The sequence below is a fragment of the Leopardus geoffroyi genome, chromosome B2, assembly GCF_018350155.1.
Source record: "Leopardus geoffroyi isolate Oge1 chromosome B2, O.geoffroyi_Oge1_pat1.0, whole genome shotgun sequence".
Lineage (NCBI taxonomy): Eukaryota > Metazoa > Chordata > Mammalia > Carnivora > Felidae > Leopardus > Leopardus geoffroyi.
Window position 1 is genome coordinate 50,923,159 of NC_059332.1, and position 22,941 is coordinate 50,946,099.

The window sequence follows — 22,941 nt, forward strand, 5'->3', positions numbered from 1 at the left end:
TACCAAGCAGGCTCTGTGCTGTCAGCACAAGAGCGTGATGCAGGGCTTGATCCCATGAACCGAGATCATGATTTGAGCCGAAATCAACAGTTGGACGTTTAACTGAATGAGCCACCCAGGTGCCCCAACTTTCATTTCCTTTTACCTTTAAATTCCCTTTTTCTGCTGACAGATCTGTTCAAGCCTTCCCAGCCTAAAAATTCTTCCCTTAACTTTGTTTTCCCCTTAAATCTCATCTAGAAGCATCTCAACACCTCATAAAAAGCAGCCAACATCAACAGCCTCCATTTCTTCAGCTCCAATACTCCCTCTAGTTCCCTCTCCAGTGATAAGGCAGTCTATAGATAATGAAACTTAACTGCTCTAAAATTGGTAAGATACACAAAAAGGTTGTAAAAATGAATAGATGAGCCTGCAAGAAACTGAGGTCAGGAATGAGCCAGGCATGAGTCATTAAAAAGAAACATCCAGACATCCCTGGAGCTGCGCTGCCCACTAAGAGGGACAGGAGCCCCATGCGGCTGAATGTAAATTAAGGGAAAAACTCAGTTCCTCAGTTGCCCTAGCGATATTTCAAGTGCTCAATAACTACCTGTGGCTATTAGTGACTATTACATTGGTCAGTGCAAAATATATCCCTTAGAAAATCTTGGTATATAGAAATAGTGCAGCTCAATATGCACCCGATGCAGACAACATAGAACTGGAGAAGATAAACATTTTGAAAGAATCCGCTAGAGTAAAATAAAGGAGAGGCACATGTAGGGTTTTCTAGTCCCCAAACTAGAGCTCTACATGATCAGACATTACACAAAAAAGGCTAGAGAAACTTTTAACACACGAAATTATTAAGGTTAAATGGGTAAACAGAACAAGATGGAGAAGTGAGACATGATGCAGCAATTTTTTATTAAAGCAAAAGCACTGTCCAAAATCAACAGTTAACAACAAGAACAACAAAAAGTAGTATCAAATAGGCATGAACAAAAAAAGAAACCACCTATTTTAAAAACTATTCCAAAAGACAGCCAACCCGAAAGCCCAAATACTATAATGCATAAATAGCAAACAGGATAAATAAAAAAATAAAATGAACATCTACAAAGCTCTATTTATGCTATTGAGACCTTAATCTCTTTTTCTTTTTTAAGCATTATTTATTTTTGAGAGACAGAATGCAAGCAGGGGAGGGGCAGAGAGGGGGGGGAGGGGACAGAGGATCTGAAACAGGCTCCAGGCTCCGTGCTGACAGCAGCGAGCCTGACGTGGAGATTGAGCTCACAAACCACGAGATCAAGACCTGAGCCAAAGTCGCATGCTCACCCAGGTGCCCCAAGACTATAATCCTGGAATTTACCCCTTTCTACTTTGGATTAAAAAAAACTGACTAATACAGTGTTTCATGAGCATCCACACAGTGACCAATACTGTTAGAGGACATGGATTTACTTTTAAATATTATCCTAAATAGGGTACCCCACACATTTATTTGATAAAATGACCAAAACGAGTCTACCTAATGATGTTCAAATATGAAGATGACATTTAGAGATCCTGTGGCATAAATCAAGAAATTTACTCAGGCAGAGAGAAACAGGAGGTAATCGGTGCTGAAATAAGGGGAAAAAAATGTTTTCATAGCAAAGTAGAAAAGTAGTCCTTATTTAAAAATAAAATAGGGGTGCCTGGGTGGCTCGGTTGAGCATTCGACTCTTGATTTTGGCTCAGGTCATGATCCCAGGGCCATGGGATGAGCCCTGTGTTGGGTTCCACACAGAGCATAGAGCCTGCTTAAGATTCTCTCTCTTTCTCTCTCTCTCCCAGCCCCCCAGCCTCTCTCTCCCACTTGTGGGCTAAAAAATTTAAAATAAAATAAATAGGATCTGATTAGAACAGAGGTTCTCAAAGTATAGCACAGATACCACTAAGGGTCCTTGGGCCCTTTTTTTGGGTTCCACGGGACCAAAACTATTTGTGTTACATTACCAAGAGATTACTTGCTTAATCTCATCTCTCTCATCATTGTAAAGTGTCTCAGAGACTGCATGATGTATGATAGCTCAAAACACTGAATGTAGAAGCAGATAAAAGAACGCTGAGACACCCAACACAAACAGGATGAGCTGATTTTCACGTTACTATGTGGACATAAAAACTCTGAAAGTTCCTTTAGTCAAAGCGTGATACTAACTTCCCTTTCAAATGAGGATACTCCTTGTGGAAACTCTTACCAAAAACTAAAATTTTAAGTCATAAATTACGAGAGATCCAAATTTGCTGTGGCTAAATCACATCAGACAGTTCTGCAAACAGAGTATGTTCACTCATCAACCACTATATAAAAAGCTGATGTCTTTATACATTTTTATAAAAAGAGAAAATGCTAGCTTAGAAAGTCAAAAATTCATTTTCCTGACTTCGATTTGCCACAGCAAAACACCTTTTACAAAAACACTTTCCTTTTGTCTGCTGTCACCTCAGTTGTCCAATTTTCACCAGGTCCCAGGTTTCTTTGACTCATTTAGCAATTCAGTTCAAGCCAGCAAGTAGGAGGTTTTTCAAAACTTCAAAATGCCGCCTCCTCAGACAGAAAGCTTCCCCCCCACGGGCTGTGGCACGGCCACGATCTACTGGCGGCATCACTGGCTGGCCTGTGGGCTCACCTCCTTTCTTCCTCTAAATGGGGTGTCAGGTGCAGGCACGGCCCTGGTATTGTACAGGAATATAATTACCAGAAGCAAAGCAGAGTCCCAGCCGAAGGAAGAAAAAGCAGGTCAGCACAGAGAGACAGAGAATGAATATGACTGAAAGAAGGGGAAAATTACATGACACTCCCTTCTCCTCTAAAATAAGAATCTGAGAGTGACATTTCACCTCTCCAAGCATGACTTCCACTGTTTGAAGCATATTTATTTCAAAAGAGCAGTGACAATGAGAGAACAAATCTTGTGTGAAGCTTAACACTTACTTGGGAGTACATTACATACTCCCATCTGTTATGAAGACTCCATCATGCTTTTCAACTAGAGCTCAGAGCATTCACCTTCAGGTCATAGCCACAGAGCAGTCATTTGTAGGTTTCTCTCTACAAAATGTTATCTCTAGTTGCTTTCTTAGTTTGGAAAATGTTACAGAGAAAGGGCTATAAGCCAAGCAGACTGTTTCATTAGGGGAAACAAGAATTCAATTCAAGGGGGAGAAAAGCCACACGACCTTGTTTACAGTGGAGAGTATAGTTGAACTGTTAAAGCACGCAGCACAGGATCAACATTTCCTCCTCCCTCACCTCCTTCTCAACAGGGCTGCAAACTGTGGTGCACTTGGTGCCTGCTCTCCGGATGTTTCGGGAGCTCTGTCTCACAGAGATACTGATTAATGTAAATGACAACCCACGATTTAGCATGCATAAATCTTAATCGAATCAAAGGGCAGAAAGAACAGAAAGTTTAGTTGGTCAATGAATGAGATCTCTTGTTTCAATCTTACTTCCTTTTCTGGAGAATGAAGTAGAAGTATCTCATTGAAATCAAAGTGATTTCACGTGTGGCTTATGGAAGTCATTATTAGTCATACCTCCTATCTTTATAGGCTTAAAAAAACTTAAGTTGTATTCAGCACAGTCTTCATTGAAACATCTTTCTTCTCTCTTTTAAGCTTCGATACATGGTGCAAATGCCACCAAGTGGAAGGACACTGATGAAACAGATAAAACAGCAACGACAGGTCAGAAGGCAATGTGATACACAGAAAAAAATTTTGTAATCTCAACACATTCTACATAGTTGCCATGAGATGGTTTCTCTCCCATTTCTCAGAAATAGGCTGTAATTTCAATCATTACAGCCAAGCACTTTATGAAGAAACAAGAAATTTGGAAACCATAACTTTCCAGATGTAACCACATCTAAACTAAGTGTACATATAGTTCAACAGCAAATTGATACTTATTTTTATTTGGCTTATTTAAATGTATTGGTCATTTACTTAGTATTACCTTAATTGTATTTATTAAAAAATTTCAGGGTATAAGGAATTCGAATGGCAGCAAAAATAATTTGGTAGAATACTAGGAAAAACTCCTTAATTTTAAGGAATATAATGTAACTGGATTTTTAAAAAAGGGTTGCCAAGTCTCTATACTGGAGAAATTTCAAGAAACAGTACAGATAAAAATCACAACCAATGACGCCCATTCCTGCATCCCAATCCCAGACATCAAGGGCCAGTTTGCCTCTGATCTCTCTCCACCTACACATGTGTGGTGCTCCTGAACTTCAGAGTCAGTAAGCCAAAAACTGAATTCATTATACTTGTATAACCTTCTCTTCCAATTCCCCTATTTCTGTTACTAGCCCCAGAACCTTCCCCAGAGTCCAGCCCCCAAAGTATGCTCCATTCCTCGCCTGCCCTGGATACCGGGCTACCAGGGCTTTGGGTCCGAGTCCTGTAAAGGTTCTGCAGTTTCACCCACCCACATCCCCACCTCTTCCCCCTCCAGTCTCACCCCATCACCTCTCTACCAGAACAGTTTTCTACTCGGCCCCCAGAACCTTCTCCTTGCCAATCCCTGTTACAAGTGAATCTGTCCCATTGATCTTTCTTAAAGCACAGCTCTCATTCACTAGGTAAACAAATACCGACCACTGTTTTAGTTTTCTATGGCTACTGTAACACACTGCCACAAAGTAAGCAGCTTAAAACAACACAATTTTGGGGCACCTGGGTGGCTCAGTCGGTTAAGCGTCCGACTTCAGCTCAGGTCATGCATGATCTTGTGGTCCGTGAGTTCGAGCCCCGTGTCGGGCTCTGGGCTGATGGCTCAGAGCCTGGAGCCTGCTTCCAATTCTGTGTCTCCCTCTCTCTCTGCCCCTCCCTGACTCATGCTCTGTCTTTCTCTGTCTGTCTGTCTCTCTCTGTCTCAAAAATAAATAAATGTTAAAAAAAATTAAAAAAAAAAACAACACAATTTTTCTCTTACATTTCAGGAGATCAGAAGTCCCAAATGAGTCTCAATAGACTAAAATCAGAGGTGGCAGGAGGGCTGCACTCTTTTCTGCAGCCTCCATAGGAGAATCCTCTTCCTGCCTGCATTTCTTGGTTCCCAGTCCTTACATCCACCTTCAAAGCAAGCAACACTGGGCCAAGTCTCCCTGTGCTGCCACTGGTCTGGTTCTCTCCTGCCTCCTTCTTCCACATTTTAGGACACCTGTGATTACACTGAGCTCACCTGGATAATCCGGGCTGGTTTCCCTATTTCAGTCAGCTGATCAACAATCTTAATTCCATCTGCAACCTTAATTGTCCTTTGCCTGTAACCTAACATATTCACAGGTGCTGGGACTTAGGATGCAGCCATCTTCGGGGGGCCGCTGTTCCGCTGACCGCAACCACCCGCAAAAGCACCGAGACAAGCAAAAGTTAAACAAAATGCAGACGCTGCTGTCAAGATGACATTAAGTCCTCTGATACTAAGTGTTAACTGGCTCCCTGTTGCTTAAGGAATTAAGTCTAATCCACTTAGTCTTATATTAAAGGCTTCCATGATTTCAAAATACTTCTGCAGCATTATCTTCTACTACTTCCTTGAAGTTTTCTAGAGCTGTACTCACACTGCAGAACCCAGGAGCACCAAACACAGCTGAGCTCCACACCCAGGCTCAGGTAATCTGCTCTATCCAGAGGCCCCTGTCCATTCTCCTGTGCACATTCTCATCTCTTAAGGCCCAGCTCCAGAGTGGCTTAGCTTCTCTTTAACTCTGCCTTCTCTGAATGCCCACAATGCCCTGTTCTGCCAAACTGGCATATCCAGCAGTGACCTAAGGGAACGCGTTTAGGCAGAGAAAGTTTCCAGGTGCTGCTCCACAGCTAGCTGGGTGACCCTGAGCAAGCTATTTAAATGCTTGACCTTGCTTTCATCATCTCTCAAGTGAAAAAGCAGACCATGGTTATTTCTAAATTCTTTCCCAGTTCTTAAACTCCATGAAACTGATAGGAGTTGTATCCATCCACTTCTCTCTATCCCCAAAGCCACTGTTCTGGTAATGCCCTCCCTCCTGATGGATCATCTCTGCCTCAAGGCTTATTCTGCTCCCCACCCCCAAAAGACATCTTTCTAGGTTACTCACCTCCTCACTACCGGTTAAAAGTTTTCAGAAAAATGTCCAAACTCCTCAGTGTGGTTCCCAGGGCTCACGTGATCAGGCCTCTGCTTCCTCCTCTGGTTTTCCTTACTGATTTTTTCAGTTCCTCACATGTTCCTCCCTTCCCTAGCCACCTGCCCCTCTCTCTTCAGAGCCTTTGCTAGAATATTTGGCCTATTTCCTCTTTCCATCAGACAGATTCCTGCTTCTCCAGGCAAGCTTTCCTGATCCCGTATTAATTAGGTGTCCTTCCTGTTTGTTCTCATTCACATGAAGTCACATAGTCCCCATCACTGCAGTACTTGTATCTGTTCATCTGTATCTTCTCCTGAATCTTAATTTCACATGGGCATGACTGTCAATCTCATCCACCACCTGTGGTACAGACTGAGCGTTTTTGCCTAATTTCTGTATATAGAGTAGCAGACTTCTGGCTGCCTATGGCCAGGATCAAATGAGACTTTGCCAGCTTCACGTGGCCACATGCTGAAGTTCTGGCCAAGGAAACAAGCAAAATTATCCAGGGGCAGTTTCTGGGAACTTCTCCTAAAAGAAGGCACAATACAAATCAAACCCACACCGAGATACCACCTCACACCGGTCAGAGTTGCTAAAATTAACAACTCAAGAAACAACAGATGCTCGCAAGGATGTGGAGAAATGGGAACCCTCTTGCACTGTTGGTGGGAATGCAAACTGCTGCAGCTGCTCTGGAAAACAGTGTGGAGGTTCCTCAAAAAATTAAAAAGAGAATTACCGTATGATCCAGCAATAGCACTACTAGGAATTTATCCAAGGGATACAGGAGTGTTGATTCAAGGGGCACATGTACCCCAAAGTTTACAGCAGCACTTTCAACAACAGCCAAATTATGGAAAGAGCCTAATTGTCCATCAACTGACGAATGGATAAAGAAGATGTGGTTCATATATACAATGGAATACTACTTGGCAATGAGAAAGAATGAAATCTGGCCATTTGCAGCAACATGGATGAAACTGGAGGGTATTATGCTAAGTGAAATAAGTCAGGCAGAGAAAGACAGACATCATATGTTTTCACGCATATGTGGATCTTGAGAAACTTAACAGAAGACCATGGGGGAAGGGAAGGGGAAAAAATACAGAGAGGGAGGGAGGCAAACCATAAGAGACTCTTAAATACAGAGAACAAACTGAGGGTTGATTGGAGGGGGCCGGGGGGGGGGGGTGGGTGATGGGCATTGAGGAGGGCACTTGTTGGGATGAGCACTGGATGTTCTATGTTAGCGATGAATCATGGGAATCTACCCCCGAAACCAAGGGCACACTGTATGTTAGCCAACTTGACAATAAGTTATATTAAAAAATAATAATAAAATAAAAGAAGGCCTGGATGACCCCTGTGTCCCTTCTTTGGTCTCTTCCTTCATCCTGCTAGTTGGAAGACAGGGATCACAACCTAGGCCTGATGCACAGTGAGCTAGAAGTGAGTCTATGGAAGGTTAAACCAGCCCTGGACTGCCTCAGCAACCTTTTATGGGAGATAATTTCTATTTTATTTTAAGATCCCACTGTTGACTCCACTATTATTTTGGAAGCTTCATCACTTACAGCCAAACCTTACTTACAGCAAAAAAAAAAAAAAAAAAAAGGGCATATCTGCAATACCAGTAATTATGTTGACTCAAGTACATACTTCACCTCTTCTCCTGAACTACAATCTCTTTGCCAGTGGGTGTATGGTCATGTGTTACTACAGGATTTACGGTCCTTAGCAGAGGGTAGCACACAAAAATCCTCAATGGGAGTGTGAATGATCAATGAACTAATGGCCATGGGGCTACTAACACAGATAGGCTCTGTCCAATTTATATGGTCTACTTCAACCTCAGATCGATGTTGTGGCCCACCAAAACAAGGTTAGAAAAGTATGTCAGTCTCCATCATTATTTTCTCATGGAATAGCCAGGTGCCTAAGACACCAGAATTTACTATTCCTTCCTTGGGCGCAGTGCCACTGGCGTGGTATATCACTGTCATGCTCTACTTGAATGCTTAACAAGGTTAATATGCAAATAAGCAAAGCTCTTTAAAATAATAGCATGTGTCACCTTTGCTCCTGGGTGAGTGGATATTTAGCAATTTGTATGGTCTGAGGTTATTGCTGCTTTACTCCCACAGCTTAGAGTGGGAGGATGGAAACATTACAGGCAGGGAAGCCCATCCTTCAGAGTCTCCTGCCCAGGTGGGCTCCTCATTCATGAATTATGTATTCTCAGGCTACCCAGGTACACTCATCTTCACACAGCCATTAGCACAGATTACTGTGCTGTACTGTACTGAATTGATCCTTGAAAGCTACCTCTTTAGAGACTCATTCGTGCAAATAATTTCTAGACAGCTACCACATAGCTGATGGCATATAGGTACCGAGGACACAGAGATAAACATGCCAGACACTGAGCAAAAAGAAAAGCAAAGCACTAGTTATTCTCACTTTAAGAATGAGGAAACTGAGGCACATGAAGGTTGGTATCAGAACCAAGAACATTTGATTCCATCAAAAGGATCAAAAGCTCTCAAATGCTGTGAGGATTTGAAGAATTCATGAAAAACAGGGCTTTTTTTTTTGCCATTAAATTTACTTTGCTCTTGTGTTCATTTTTTTGGTGGGGAGCAATCGATGAGGAGGCATCCAAATACAGCCTATGTGGAGTAGAAATGGGACATTTGTTCTATTTTTTCTTTTATTTAAATTTTTTTGAAGTTTATTTATTTTGGGAGAGAGAGAGGAAGAGAAAGAGAATCCTGAGCCAGGCTCCATACTGCCAGCACAGAGCCCAATGTGGGGCTTGAACCCACGAACTGTGAGATCATGACCTGAGTTGAAACCAAGAGTCAGATGCTTAACCAAATGAGCCACCCAGACACCCCTAGACCAGGCATATTTGGAGAAATGAAGTCTGTGGTGTGTACAGAGTGAGAAGTGCAGGCAGGAAAGTGGCAGGAAATGAAGTTGGATGAAGGATGGCCCAGAAGAGGGGGAAAATGAAATTTTTAGGATGAAGTGAAATGATCCTCTTAACGTGTCAGGAGACCACTGTGGCAACAGAGTAGGAACCGGACCACAGGGAAGACCAGAAGGAGCCAGGGAGAAACTGTAGTTGTTCAGTTATCCAAAAACTCACACACTGCAAGGGTTGGGCCCTAAGAGGGAAAGGGGCCGTGGAGAGGGACAGAGAGGAGCCTGAATGGACAGTATTTGGTGACTGACAGCTGGAGTAGAAGGAAGGACATGGCTGATGAGAGAGAAGGACTCAAACACTGCTGCCAGCTTGAAGGCTTGGGCAAACTGGTAGATGGTAGTGCTCTTCACCATGCTGGCCAACAGGACAGAGCAGTTAGTAGGACATCTAGGTGAAAACTAGCTGATGAGAGGTTCAGTCTGCAGCCCAGACGGGGATTAGAAATAAAATGGACAGTGGGTGGATACTCAAGTCTATGGACAAGGAGAACACCCACCGAGATCGGTCTTCCAACGATACTTTGCAACTACTCACCTAAATCTTGAATTTGGGGAAGTCCTTCAACATATGCCAGTCCCGTTTCTCAAAGATGATGAACTGAAGCATGAGGCTCTATCTCTATCAATGCTCAGTGAGAAGCACCTATCTCACGGCACGCTGCAGTCACAGCTGTCTTCCTTTGGGGTCACTGAGCCTATTCCAGACCTACCACTCCTTCCCAAGTCAACAAAAAGGAGCTGCTCTGAAGAGGAAGTGAGTGCAGTATTTAAGGGGTTCATCTGGAGAAGCTCCAACCTGCTTCACAGAGCAACCACCGTCTCCTCTACAAGCATGATTCAAGAAAATCAATGGCCAAAGCAGATCATGGCCATCAAGACCTTCTGCATGCCTCTAATGGTTGCTTTAAAGACTAAGCTTAAAGAGGCTGAGAAATGCTTCATATTCCTAAACGTCTGAGACTGCCAATTGCAAATAACTGGGAGACAAGGGGGCCTTTAAGCAACATTTTCTGCCACGAGCAACTACTTATAATTCTTATCTGATTGCAGTCTCTTAAGTGATGTGATTACTTGAATATTCAAAATAAATTATCATGTTCTTCAAGCTAATTTGTACAAATACACAAAGGCAGCATCACAGCCTCAGCTGAAATTAAAAGAGAGTGGAAAAATATAATTAACAAAGATAAGTTATGCAACCCCCAAGAGAAAAGGTCTTGAAAGATTTAAATTCAAACCTGTGTAACATACGTAAGGCATGTGACATGAGAACACATTTCTTTGTTTAAACTGAATCTAAACACCCACATTTTACAAAGGTTATTGGGTAAGGAGGTGAATGGGGAGAAGCAGAGTTAAAATGTTTAAAAAAAACAGCTTGCTACAATGTGGCATTTTAAAAAGCAAACACAATCTAGTAATCATTTATTCATCTCTTCTAAAGAGTGTCTCCAAAGTCAACAGTTATCACCTGGTCACATTTCATGTTACTATGTAGGCCACTCTGGGAATTTTGTGATTCTCTTATTTGAGGAACCGTGGTACTCATAATCATCATAATGTTGTCAGATCTACTGACCCAAACCCAGAAAGAAAACGAAGTTCTAAAAGAGTCTAATAATCCCAGGAGAACTAAGGATGGTGATAAACGTATCTATCTTGAGCCTGAACAGGTGGCCATTAACGGGGCCTGTGTCAGAATGACCTAGTAGATGTTTTCAAAATACACATGACTTACACCTCCGTCCAAGGGAAATCAGACAATCTGGAGACAGAGGCCCCCTAGAGGATTTGGGTGCCCTCCCCTCCCAGCCCACACCTCTCAGGTCTTATACACCTTGTAAATCAAACCCAGGTGGAACGAAGGCCAGGTAAGGAAACTGATGCTGGATGTCCTTGGCCAGTCACACTGGTTCAGCCTACTGGCAACTGGGCTTTTGATCACTGATTTTTTTTTTTTTTACACCAAATAATTATAGAGCTCTTCTGTGATCTATGCTTCTGATTACATCCAAGAAGACAATGCTTCAGTGCAGAATTTTGAAAAAAAGACTCAGAATAAACAAAAGGTTACTCTTTCAAGGACTAATCATAAGTATTATTCTTTTAGCTTTCTTTCTAAAAACTTTAGTTACTGTCAAAAGTCCTATATTGGTTATGCTGTTAACCTCTCAGAATATAATGATGAAGAAACTCAACTTTGTTTCTTCTAGTTCTATGGGTAGAACAGCAAATGCAAAGATGACTACTTAGGGTCTAATAAGCATACAGCGTAGCAGGGTAGCTAAGGTGACTGCAGCTGGACTGCCTGGCTCAAATCCTGGCTCTGCCAGCTACTGGCTGTGGAGCCTTGAACAAGTCACTTAACGTTTCTGTGCCTTAATTTTCTCATCTGTAAAATTGGAGTACCTACCTTGTGGGGTTTTGTGAAGCCAAAATAAATCAATGTATGTAGAGCACCTTAGAAAAGTGTCCACTACACTTCTCCAAAGAAGACATCCAGACAGCGAACAGACACATGAAAAAATGCTCAACATCACTCATCATCAGGGAAATACAAATCAAAACCACAATGAGATACCACCTCACACCTGCCAACAGGTGTCAGAATGGCTACCCTTAACAATTCAGGCAACAACAGATGTTGGTGAGGATGCAGAGAAAGAAATCTCTTTTGCACTACTGGTGGGAATGCAAACTGGTGCAGCCACTCTGGAAAACATACGGAGGTTCTTCAAAAAATTAAAAATAGAATTTCCCTATGACCCAGCAATTGCACTACTAGGTATTTATCCAAAGGACACAGGTATGCTGTTTCAAAGGGGCACATGCACCCCAATGTTTATAGCAGCACTATCGACAATAGCCAAAGTATGGAAAGAGCCCAAATGCCCATTGACAGATGAGTGAATAAAGATGTGGTATATATGTACAATGGAGTATTACTTGGCAATCAAAAAGAATGAAATCTTGCCATTTGCAACTAAGTGGATGGAATTGGAGGGTATTATGCTAAGTGAAATTAGATAAAGACAAATATCATATGACTTCACTCGTATGAGGACTTTAAGATAGAAAACATGAACACAAGGGAAGGGAAGCAAATATAATATAAAAACAGGGAGAGAGAGAATAGAGGGTTGCTGGAGGGGTTGTGCGAGGGGGAATGGTCTAAATGGTCAAGTGGCATTAAGGAATCTACTCCTGAAATCATTGTTGCACCATATGCTAACTAACTTGGATGTAAATTAAACAATAAATAAATTAAAAAAAAAAGAAGAAAAGTGTCGAATATATGCTATTGAGCAGCTACATTCAGTATATACAGAAGAGGTTCATTCTTTTTACAAGTTGCAAAGTATATTCCATTGGCCAGCTGTAATTTATTCTTCTGAAAGGCATTTATTGTATCTTTCAATCTTTTGTTATTATAAACAATGCTTCAATGGACATTCTGTACAATAGAGAGATCTTTTTACCATAATCATTAAATTCAGTCCCCTACTTAACTTTCATGTTTAACATTGATGGTTTGAACACCCTTCCAAAGTAGGCACCTGTATTATCACCTCCAAGTTCTACATACGAGTCTCAAAGAGAGGAAATGACTTACCTACCACAGCCTACCCAATCCTAAGTGGCAGAGTTGGAACCCCATCCAGATGTGTGGCTGCTAACCTACAAAGCATCTTCTTCAATCTGCTTCCTACAGCTTTGCTTACTTAAAAAAAACATGATAGTTTTTCTTATAAATGCACCTCAGATCCACAGTAAATATCTACAAGTTCTGAAAGAAGTAAAATTCAAATTTTCAGAGGTGCATATCAGCTCACAAATATAGCAGATGGAGGTGTCAACAACTTCTGTAAATATCAGTAATTTATTTCTTCTGCCAAAGGCCGAAGCAGAGGTACCCCCTGAACACTATCCCCTAAGGATGCACACCACACTGCCAAACTCCCAGAGAAGTAAATGAATATTATTGAATTTGGTATCATGAGAACTGTTCTTTGGGGAAAGAGAAATTCCTAATGATTACTCTGTGGTAGTATTTGCTATTCCAAGACAAGAGGAGAATAGATACTCTGGGGTTTAGCATTAACAGATTCAGAAGAGACCCGAATGGCCAATTCTCCAGCGTGGCTTTAATTAGGTCTTTTTAGTATGGGCTTATAAAGATTTGTTCTGACTGGGTGAAACTGTGACAATGGGGATAGGAAAGGGCAAAGGGAGAACTTCACAGAGATGGAAACTTTAACCAGAATGTGCTAGCAGGAGGGTTCTAACCAAGTATTAGGATTATAGTTAGAAATCACGGGCGTTTCAAGAAAATGGTTATTTTCCTAACTAGAGAAAACATGACTGTACCAGGACTAAAAATATTTTTTAAAAAAGAAAAGATTTCCTAAATCCCTGTCAGCAAAGACATCAAACAAAAGGTACAAAAGTCTAATTTAAGAAAGGTTACATACCACTTTACTTCAAATACAACTGGCAGGGGCTGGGGAGAAGGAAGGGTGGGAATTTAGTCTTTCTGAACATTCAGCAAGTACAAATAATTTATATCCAGGGACCATACAATTCTAAAAGGAAATACACGAGACCAAAAAAAAAAAAAAAAAAAAAGTTCCCATTGAGAAAATATGCCAGCAGGAACCCAGTGGGAACCAAACAGTTTGGAAATGATAACATTTATGAGTTCAAATAGGGGTCGGGGATGTGTGTCAGGGGAAGGAGGGGTTCTATTACACAAACTCAAAATTAGGTCAGGTTATCTTCCTAAATATAATTCACTTTGCTAGGCCAGAACATGTCCAGTAGTTATGGTTAACAACTAACTTCCATCACTGATCCTGATGTTGCCTAAGACCTAAATGATGATTTCAACTTTCCCTCTCTATTCCTAGTCAAACAGAAACAAAGGGTTTGCTCTTGGCAAAAGTGAAAATAAAAAATTTTAGTTCTGAAAGGGACTTGGAAAGCACCTCAGTTTAATCTTTTAAAGAAAGAAACCAATACCCAGAGTTGATCTGCTCACAGTTGGTGGCAAATTAGGACAAGGAATCATGGCAGCCAGGTTCTATACAAGGATGAGGCACCCTACTTAAACTATGCCTTCCCATCTTCTCAAATTATTTCAATTGTAATAAAGAAATATGCATATGTTTTACTACAATCCTGTATCATGAGGCAACACTGATTTTAATATCTGTCATATAAACTAAGGAAACTCAGCTGATGGATGGAGCCCAGAAGTCATGGTTCTTCTTCCTGGCTCTGCCAAGCAATCGGCTGCACAAGATTTACCAATACAGGATTTTCCTTCTCTCACCAATGACACTTGATTAAAAGTTGGGAGGCAGTCGGATAAAATGTGGAGAAGTACCTGCAGTGATTTTACGATGCCACTGATTATAAGCTGCATCTCTACCAAGATATGTTAAAATACAAAAAACTGTCTGAAAACGGATGAAACATGGAAACACATACTTGTAGACGGGCAACAAAAAGAAGTGGCTGCAAAGACTGGGGGAAGAAGCAACCTGTCCAGATATGTGTCTGGGCCATTTGGATATTACACCTGATTGCAAAGCTTCCTCCTCTCTTTGTAACACCATGTTTCTTCTACCACCCAGTCTTACAAGTGTTCTTTGTCTTGTTGGCCCTCAAATCCAACTGGTCTCCAGGTCTCATAGATCTTAACCTAGAAATAATCTTGTACAATTGATTAGTGCTCTCCTGTCTGTGCTCATGGCTGTAGTTCCCAGTGGGGCTTTATTGTTCTCCTAGGCTACCTCTAACAACTTCCCAAACCCTCTCTACATTCTTAGCCTCTGTCCAGGCCAATCCATCTTACACATTCTGATAAGAGTCATATTCCTGGAGTACAGCATTCATAACACTCAGTTCAAAAGCTTCAGTGTTACTGTTACCTCAGGAGAGAGGGCAGGCTAGGGGATCAAGATGATCTGGGCTGGAATGTTTTGTGACCTTGGCCAAGTATCTAAACTTCTCTGAGCCTCCATTTCTTCACCTGTAAATGGGGAATGCTCACAGTACCAATTAATAGTAACTGAGACAGGGGCGCCTGGGTGGCTCAGTCAGTTAAACGTACAACTTTGGCTCAGGTCATGATCTCATGGTTCGTGGGTTGGAGCCCTGCGTTAGGCTCTGTGCTGACAGCTTGGAGCCTGGAGCCTGCTTTGAATTCTGTGTCTCCCTCTCTCTCCCCCTCCCCTGCTCACGCTCTGTCTCTGTCTCTCTCAAAATTAACATTAAAAAAAGTTGTTTAAATAAAAAAAAAATGAGTAAACATTAAAAAAATTCTTTTTAATAAAATAAAAAGTAGTAATTGCGATAAATCCATATAAAGTGTCCACTGCAGGGTTTGACACATAAGAGCTCAATAAAAGATAGCCATTATTATTATCATCAACAACTTGCCTTTCTAACTTTTCCTTCCACTTCTGCACTGTCAACTTCAGCCAGCTGGGCTGGGCTACTTGCTTTTTGCCCAATGAGTCCACATTGTTCTCCAAACTCCTCCTCTCCTAGAATGCCTGTCTTCTCTCTCCAAATCAGTAAGATTCCTCTACGAAATGTAAGGCTACATTCAAATGTTGATTCAGTTCTACTTACTTTAATCTATTCATCTCTTTAGAACTGGCATCCTTGGAGGCCTTTACAGTCTCCATAGTGGCTGACTTCTGCCATGTCCACACTGGCCCTTACTGAAGGTATGGCAGCGGCCAAACAGGTGAGGTGGGATTTAAACTGACTTCTTCAGTTCTGAGATGGGGCCCCCAGGTTATCAGATTTCCATTGTTCTAGTTACTAGTTCAAGTGACCAGGCCGAAGTTAATCACCTCAACGCCAAGGGCCCTCTTTGGAAGGTGGTGGGAAGTGAAGTTCCCATATGAGAATATGTTAACGGGGGTCCAGACTGTTGCTGGCGGTCATCTTGCAAAATCAGCCTATGGACGTGACACCTAAAAGGACCACAGAGAAACTGATAGAAAGTTTTGCCCTCAGGACAAATGCCAGGACAATGCCCTCAGGTGGTCATTTAAGCCCATCCGAGTTGGGTTTCCAGTTTCCTGTACTGAAAGCATCCTAACCAATCTTGCAGTGGTAGGCACTGATATGTCTCATGTGGATAGCTCTGCCACAGAAAGCTTACCCAGACACAGTTACACAAGTCTCCCAGAAATCTGCTTCTGAATTCACCTCTTCAGTCCAAGGTATAGATTCAGTATGGGTATGAAAGGATTAAAGTGTAAACTAATGCAGGAAGACCTTTGGAGTCAGAACGATGTCATTAAACTTTGTATATAAACCTCTCCCAACACACACACACACACACACACACACACACACACACATACACACACACACACAAACTACACATTCAATTAACTGACAAGCCAATGGATTTGTAAAAAGTGCATTAAGTAAGGAAAAAAAAGGATGGGAACAGATTTCAGGTAGATCGGAAAGATGACAAACTGTTAATCTTGGGTTGACTACCTTAGGTTTTTAAGTTACAGAGTAACAGGATTTCACAAATGGCACACAGCTGACTGAACAAATCCTGGCAGTACAAGGATAGAAGAAGGAGCAGTACAATACTGGAGACAGAGCTTTGTGAATTTGGAAAAGTCACTTGACATCTCTAGGACTCAGGTTTCAATTTTTGTTGTTGTTTTTTTAAATTAGGCTTCATACCCTGCGCGGAGTCCAATGCGGAGCTTGAACCCATGACCTGAGCTGAGATCAAAAGTAGGGCACTTAACTGACTGAGCAACCCAGGGACCCCAGGTCTCAATTCATTAAAAATAGGAGGCAGGGGATAAGGATGTTATAAGAATTATATATGGCAAACAACTATTAATTGAAAGGTGCTCACATCAGCAATACCTGAAACTGAACGCACATACAAAAAAGACATATTTATGGATAACTAATGGAAAGTTCATCCCATCAGTAACAGAAGAGTTAGTAGCTCAGATGAGGAATTAAAAAACAACATTTCTTAGGGGAGAGAAAGAATGTGGCCAAATAAAAAAGTAAAACTGTCGCTCACACTCTATTATCTACTTGAGCACCAAAGTTATCCGAAACGAAGTTAACAGTTTTGCCTTGATTTGTACAATTCATGTTGGAAATAAGATGCCCAAGGACTGAGACTCACCTCTAGAAGCAAGAGGACAATCAATAACTATGCCAAGAGTAAAAGAAAAGGTAGTGAAAAAAAGATCCTTGCAAATCCCCAAAATTAAGGTCTCTAACCAGGGAATAAAAAAAAAAAATAAATAAATAAAAAATAAAAAAAAAAAGAGGCTCTGCTGATCCAAGGGAATAACTTACCTCATTTTCAAAAGCGACTTCATAGGCATACAGGAATAAGTGTAAAAAATCTAAAGTTTGAATATTTTCCCAGTTATTTAAAATTCCTGAGCTTTATTCTTGGCCACATCCTATAAATCACAGTTCCTCTTCCCCAAGAATAAGGAAGCATTTATTAAACCACTATTTGGTGGACCCCAAGACGGGCTTTCATTTGTATCCATCTCCTGAAATCCATAAAAATTCTGCATCAGAGGGGCGCCTGGGTGGCTCAGTCGGCTGGGCTTCGGACTTCAGCTCAGGTCATGATCTCACTGTCCATGAGTTTGAGCCCCATGTCTGGCTCTGTGCTGTCAGTTCAGAGCCTGGAGCCTGCTTCAGATTCTGTGTCTCCCTCTCTCTCCACCCCTCCCCCACTCACACTCTGTCTCTATCAAAAAATGAATAAACGTTAAAAAAATTTTTAAAAAATTCTGCATCAGAAAACACCCACGTATACACAAGGAAACTGAGTCAAGGGAATGAGGTCAGCGTTTGAAGTTATGAGGTACTTTTCTTGAAAAATATGACGAGTTTTAATACGCTTTCCACTTTCACTTTTCAGCAAAATTCTATATTCTGTAAAATTGGCCATCTGTAGCCATCAATAACATTTTCCTTTTTGTCTTCAGTTAGAAATGGAAAAGAAAATGCAAAAAGAGAAAACAATACAGGAAAAGCTCCTGGCAATGAGAAGTTACAACTTTGGGGGTAAGAACCTAAAAGGGACATGAGTTACATTTCTCTTTCAAGTGCGGGGCTTTCTGGGAGAATCCCAGGCAGCATCTGAGCTGACTAAAAAAGTGATTCACTTGTGTCCTAACCGAAGATGTAAAGTTAAAGTGTTTGTCCACAGCCATCGAATGCAAAACTCGCTACGTCGGTATCTGCAGATTCTGCACCAAATGTTGTCGGCTGAGACATGCAAGCAAAACAAGTGCAAACCAACAGGTTATCTACCTAAGTGGTTAGGGGAACACGTTACAAAACCTAACAAGCAACATTAGCTCCTCCGTACACCTCTAAAAAGCACTTCCTGCCAAGGGTCCGTTCTTAAAGAATTAAGGCTGCTCGCTCGCCGCAATTACCTCCTCGCCCAAACCTCTTGGTTTCCCAGCCCAGCTAATAAGTCAAGCACTGAATTCTTTCATACAGGACCCCTACCCCCACTCCAAAATTGGCCTAATACGCTCTCCAAATCTGCAATCAAGAAGCCGGGAAATGAGCTTAACTACAGTTGTGAGAAGAGGAAACCAACACCCTTAAAGTGCAAGAGCACGGAACGGTTGCAAGAGACAGTTTAAAAGAACTCTTGCTCCAGGCACGACCTCCCCCACCCAGACGCAGGCGGGCAGACGCGGCAGAGAGGGGCAGGTCTTACTGGCGTGGAGACTGTACAAGGGCACTTTTCCTTACAACCCCCAACAGCCGCGACCCTAAGGCTTCCACGGCCCGGAGCCGCTCCCGCGCCGCGCGCCTCCCTCCCAGTCCGCCGCTCCCGCGCCCGGATTCCCCAAAGGGCCGCCCAGGTCGCCCTCGAGTCCCCGCCCCCCGTTTCCCCGTCGGCCTTATCCCTCCGGGAGTACCGCTGGGCTGCAGTTCTCTGGTTTTAATAAAACCCGAGTGGCCCCGGGCTAGCGGGCTTTCCTCCGGGAGGCAGAGGCGGGGAGAGGAAGGGAAAAAAGGAAAGGCCGGAGGGTCCCCTCACCGCCCTCCCTGAGCTCCGCGTGGGGCGAGGGCGGGCGCGCCCTGGCTCTCGGTGCCGACCCGACCCGCGACCCCGCAGAGGCTCTCTGAACTCAGTCAGGTTTTGTTCTGCCCGAAGAAAGCACTCGCTCTCCCAGACGGCGCTTCCCTGGACCTCCCATCCGCGAGTTCGTCCCGACAGGGCGGGCGGACCCGAGCTTACAGACCCATCCCTGCCGCCCGCGCTCAGGGCACAGCGTGCGGCCCCGCGGCGCCTGTCAGCGTGCAAACCCGCCCGCCTGCTGCTTCCTCCGCCGAACAGGTGAGACTGCGGCGCGGTGGGAACTCCCGAGACGCCCAGCTTCTCCCTGGCGGCCGGCGAGCCGCCTCGCGCCCGCCCGGAGCTCCCGCGCCCGCCGTCCGTGCCCGGGGAGCCGGGCTAGGGCCCGACAGGCTTCTCCGCCACGCGGGCGGAGCGCGGGCCGCGCGGGGGGCTGTAACTCGGCACTGGGTCTGGTCCTAACGGCGGTTCGGAGCCGTCGCGTCCCGGCCGCGCGCTCGCGCCGGTGTCATGGCCGAGCGGCGGCCCCAGGCGAAGTTTCCAGGAGCTGACGGCTTACCTCGTAGTCCGAGAGGGCAGCGGTAGCTTTGAGAGGCGGCGCGGCGGCTAGGAGCGCCCGCGACCAGCGGAGCGAAGGAAGATGTGGGAGGGAGGCACCGGTAGCGAGGAATCGCGGCGATGGGAAGAGGAAGGCGCCGGGTATCTACAATCAGAACGTGGGCTGACCGTGACGTCACAATGGCGCGGCCAGCCAATCGGGGCCCGAGGGATGAATCAAGCGCTATGATGTCATGCGGCCCTGGAGCCAATAGCGAGACAATAGAACTTTCGTGATTGTAAATTCCAGAACCCGTTGCAGTGGGGAGCCAAGGCCGGGGTTGGTGCCCTCGGGTTCACGTGTGTCCTGGCAGTTTTATCCCTTTTCTTCCTAACAAGGCTGCGCGGAACGCAGAGCCTGCGCAATAGCTGCTGTGAAGTTCCTGATGCCCTGAACTCTGAATCTCTCCAAGCCAGGCAGGGCAAGGTTGAGTTGCCGCGTTTTGGACCGCAGAAGCCCACTCTCGGAGCCATCTCCTTTACAATTGTGGAAAGGGATCAGTTCTCCTCGGTTTTAGCCGAAAGGGTTAAGTGCATACGGGAGACCACTGGAGCGAAAGTCTGCTGTTGAACTAGATAAGGCAACAGCGAAAAGCACTCAAAATTGATGTTACAGCTTCACTCCCTTATGATAGACTTAATGTGATTTTTATTAAGGATTCATACTTTTTCTTAGAGGTCACTGCCAACTTTATGTCTGCTCCAGAGATTATTCCAAAGGCGTTTAAAAGGAGGAAAGGTGAAGTAAGCAACGCCTTTTTCAGCTAGACAAATGTAAGTACTTTTAAGACAGTGCGTTGTGGTCAAGGCACGAATAGAAGATCCTTGCTGTTTTTCATTGATATTGGATAACTTTGGGCCTTCATCATCCTAATATCCCACACTTTCCCCATATCAAGCCCCAGAAATTATGTCTCTCTCTTTGTGCCCTCTTATTAATCCATGCCCATTGTCTCAACATAGTCAACCAGTTAATGTAGGCAAATTTATTCTTTTACATAATTACAATGTAATGTTTATCCTGTGCCAGCTGTGTTGTTCCAGGCACTGGGCCATTGCACTAAGAATACAGGTGTACAAACTGTATACAAATTAGGTAATTTAAACATACACAAATAATTGAGATTTTTGATAGTCAATTGTCATTCAACTCCATAAACACTGAATGGTTTCAGTTTGTTAGATACGACCCTAGGTTTTAGGAATAAAAAACTTCAAGGACCCCTGGTGCCTGTAAAGTGATACAGTCAGGAAACAACTACCGTGAAGTGGTAAATGCTACAATGGAAACCAAGATACACAGATTAAGAGATTTCTGATAAAGGACCTGTGAAAAGCCTCAAAGAGTTTAGTGAAGGAATTTCCTCTGTTCTTCACTCTTTTTCTTTTTGTTTTTAAGTATTTATTTATTTTTTTAATGTTTATTTATTTTTGACAGGAGAGACAGAGCATGAGCAGGGGAGGGGCAGAGAGAGAGAGATGGAGACACAGAATCCGAAGCAGGCTCCAGGCTCTGAGCTGTCAGTAAATGTTTATTTATTTGAAAAAGAGAGCACTAGATGGGGAAGAGGCAGAGAGAGAGGGAGACACAGAATCCAAAGTAGGCTGCAGGCTCTGAGCTGTCAGTAAAGAGCAGAGCCTGTCTTGGGGCTCACACTCACCAACCATGAGATCATGACCTGAACCAAAGTCTGATGCTCAACTGACTGAGCCACGCAGGCACCCCTGTTCATCACTTCTGCTATCAGCCCAAGGCCAGAACTTGTTCAGCTCTCTATTACCCTATCCAAGTCCTGTCTTTCCAGGTTTTAAAAGTTTCAAATTTAACTTAGTATTCCAAAAATCTCAAGTTTTACACTACAGTTGCTTTTAATGTGCTCACTTATCAATAAAGTATTTTAAGCCTATACTACCAAAATATTTGTGTTTATTTTTAAATTATGGACTCACGTAACTGTCAAGTCATACATGAAATATTAAACTTTTTTTCTTATTTTAAGGTAAAGGTAAATATAAAGTGATACTATTTTATGCATGTTGCTTTGTGACTACCATCTTGCTCAATCCATGGGATGCTTGTACCCCCACTTTAAAGATCACTGCTTTAGGTTGTAAATTCCATTAGAAGGGGAAACATGTTGAATTTTGCTCATTGTTTATCTGCTGATCTTAGTACAGTCCCTGGTATATAATATAAGCTTAATAATATGTTTTGAGTGAGTGAATGAGTGAATTCTTACTCCCTCTCATCCTCACCACCATCCCCCTGGTGCTTCTATTTTCTGTTCTAGAATTCCACCCCCCCCCCCCTTATAGTCATGTCCCAGGACTGTTGATTCCTCTTAATCCTAAATTAGTGAAGTCATGTTCTCTTTCTTCCTCCAGCCAGAGACTTAGGGTTCTGAGTACATATATGATTTAAGAAGAGTTTCCACCCCCCCTCCCACAACCACACCTCATCTTACACCCTACAGTGTAAACTACCATGACCACAGTACGAATTACTGTAGATTGCAGCACCATCACATTCATGGATGAAGCTTCAAGGAAAGCAGTAGAACTGAAATGAATCCCCAACTTAACTGTGGGTTTTTTTGTTTTTTTGTTTTTTTCAAAATAAATCAAAAGAATGCCTAGGATTCAATGCCAGCATTCAAGAAAGGTGTTTTAGTTAAAGTCAGAATCAGATTCTTGGCCAACCAGGTTCTAGACACTGCTGGAGCCATCCCAGTCCTTATAACCAACATATCCAAAGTAAGCCCACGTAGGGTGCAGTAAAAAAACAAACAAGAAAACCTGTAGCTCTTGCCTTTTCCTTTACAATGTCCATATGATAGCTCCCCAAGAAGTGATTACTGAATTGTTTTATTCCTTTTAATCTTCCTCCTCCTGCTTTTCTTTATTTTTAAATTCTGGTAGCAGAGTTTCTGCTCTTAGTTTTCATCAACAGTTTGAAACCTCCTGCAACCACACACTTCCAATAATCTGGGAAAGTCACTTCAATATTGCTCTTGAGAAAGAAAATATTTAACATCCTGGAAAATACGTTCCGTTACTATAGTATCT

General features: G+C 43.0%; 1 protein-coding gene and 1 long non-coding RNA gene across 3 annotated transcripts in view; one reads left to right on the forward strand and one right to left on the reverse strand.

Moving 5' to 3' along the window:
* The window catches only part of ELOVL5 (ELOVL fatty acid elongase 5), a 74,062-nt gene extending 54,046 nt beyond the window's left edge, over positions 1-20,016 (reverse strand). Inside the window, exons 1-2 of one of the 2 annotated variants that reach the window (XM_045498549.1) lie at positions 19,838-19,980; positions 3,574-3,693 (exon numbers count right to left, since the gene is read on the reverse strand). The gene's annotated coding sequence lies outside the window, so the exon portion shown is untranslated. Of the gene's footprint in view, positions 1-3,573; positions 3,694-19,837 lie in introns of both variants that reach the window. The other variant, XM_045498548.1, reaches the window with a different exon arrangement.
* LOC123608523 lies at positions 18,884-21,284 on the forward strand. The gene is made up of 2 exons (XR_006717273.1): positions 18,884-19,539; positions 20,215-21,284. It is a non-coding gene; the product is annotated as an uncharacterized LOC123608523 (long non-coding RNA).
* The last annotated feature ends 1,657 nt before the right edge of the window (positions 21,285-22,941 follow it).